Raw genomic sequence first — 2,345 nt, 5'->3', positions numbered from 1 at the left:
CTCTAAAAGCACGTTCTCTAGTAATTCATTATTTTATTTTATTTTTTCTGGAGCTCCCTTCGTCTTGAGGGTACAAGCAATATTTATTTCTTTTATTTGATGTGCTTCATTTATATACCCTAGTAATAGGCAAGAGGGAAGAAATTGAAAGAAATAGAAACATATTTACTATTACTGTGGTGGTCCTGGAAGAAATAATTAATGAATAAGTAGGGACAGATCCATGATCTCCCAAAAGGTGCAGGAACAGAAACCCACACTACAGGGGTGGCTGCAACTCCCCCTCCCAGCCTTTTCTTTCCCCACCAGCATTCAGGAGCCTCTGGAGACTTTTTTAAGTTACTAAAGAAGGTGAAAATCCCTCTTCCCCTCCCTTCAGTCCTCCCATGTCGGCTGTTGCTTTCCCCACTGTCCCAGGGGCAGGGGAAGCACCACACCTATTCCTGCTCATCCCAGCTGGGTGTGCAGGGACAAGGCTCACCTGGGAATGGGGACAGTGTCATCCGCATAGTGGGAGAGTAGTTCCTCCTCCCTACCTGGTCTCCCAGGAACCAGCACAGGAAAAGAGAACCCTGACACCTATCCCCACTGCCGCTGTCCCTGGTCCCAGCTAAGCCCAGTCCCCATGTGCTGTAGGGACTGTAAAAAGACCCCAGAGGCTCCCATCATAACCGTCTAATCCAAAAGGGGGTTCTGGATCCGCCTTAGGAATAAATCTGAAAAGCAGACAAAGCACTGTGATGCCATATAGAGAGCAGCCATTCTATCTGATCTACTTAATCCAAGGCTCAAGAATAAAAGCCTGGTCCTCCAGTTTTTCCACGAAAATGCCCATAAACTTCCAACTCTCAATGTTTTTACTGAAAGACATGCATTTGAACCATTCCCCAAAACTGCATAAAAAATCCTGGGCCTAGTAGATTACTGGTTAGTATTTTTCTGGTTCTTTCATACGTGTTATTGTGCATCTTCCTTGGCACCTAGTTTTGATGCAGCTCATAGCCTGGGATCTTGCTCAATGTGCAGCAAGCATATAATTATTCAGTTAAACACAGGTCCATATATCTACCATATGATGCTCTGAGAATGTTCCAAGCAAGGGCTCTTCCATGCACAGATTAAACCAGCTTTGGAAATAGCCTGTTTTAAAAGAATTATGTGACAAGCTACAGTGTAATGGGGGGTCAGCTGCAGTCATGAATTTTATGCCTACTATATTAAATAGTAACATCAGTCCATATACAAGCTCTAAAATGTTCTTATTCCAAGACTGAACAGATGGCTGATTCATTGTGTATAGATTCTTCGTGGCCAACATTTCAAGCGTAGAGACTTGCCACAAATGAGACACTGGCATGGTTTTAGAAGAACATGATGTTCTTTCATATTTCAAAACAACGTTTACACTCCGAGAAATACCAGTAAACAATTTCTGAGATGTCCAAAAAGAATATCAGATGATCCAGCAGGACTCAGCATTACTGTAGCACATTCATCCTTACTACCCCCATAAAGATTTTAATTACATTGTTTGCCCTTTTCCAGTTGGAGACGGTGTTTCCCCTCACAATGATATCACCGAGTTGACAGCCCAGGTGTTCAGATCACTCCCTTGCTTAGAATGAGCAAATAACGCCACATTCATTTTCTGAATGAATATTTTAAAAACTCATGCTCTGTGGTGACAGCATCAGCGCTGGGCATTTAGCTCTGAACAGTAAATGAGAGCAGTTTATGTCTGTTTTGGTCTGTGCTTTTGTTTGCTTTCTTTTTGGGGGCAAGAGGGAGGTTATTGTGGAGTGAGGCAGATTCCCTGAGATCTTTTTAATATTATTTCTGACACTCTCAATGCCCAACACCATTCACACAAGTATTTGCTGTGCTAGATGCTCACCGCATAAACAAAATACACCCCCCCAAGAGATTACATCTTTTCATAAATATATTTCCAGAACTGAGCCTCTAAAAGAATGACCCTAAGGTACTCTGAAGTGGAGTGCCTTCCTCTAATACCTCACTTGATGAGGGTTAGTTTGTCGCGTGATCGGCCACTTTACAAGTGCTCTGCAGCCATGTACATGTATCACAGCACAGCTATAGTGCACTTTCAGGGAGCCAATCATGCAAAAAGCATAGCTTCTGCCTGTGCCCTAAAAGGCAGATAACTTTTTTTCTTCCACACACCGTATTATGAGAGAGGTAGAAATAGTTTTGCTTGCTGTATATGTATTATCAGGGATCCTGGTTTTCTCTGTTTAAAAATCGCAAATTTTCTTATAAAAACCACAAATTCTCTGATTAAAAAGCCCCAAATCCATGATTAAAATGAAATGCTACTATATATA

This window comes from Gavialis gangeticus, unplaced genomic scaffold, assembly GCF_001723915.1.
Source record: "Gavialis gangeticus isolate Ggan-Ray unplaced genomic scaffold, GavGan_comp1, whole genome shotgun sequence".
NCBI lineage: Eukaryota > Metazoa > Chordata > Crocodylia > Gavialidae > Gavialis > Gavialis gangeticus.
This window is presented reverse-complemented; position numbering follows the sequence as displayed.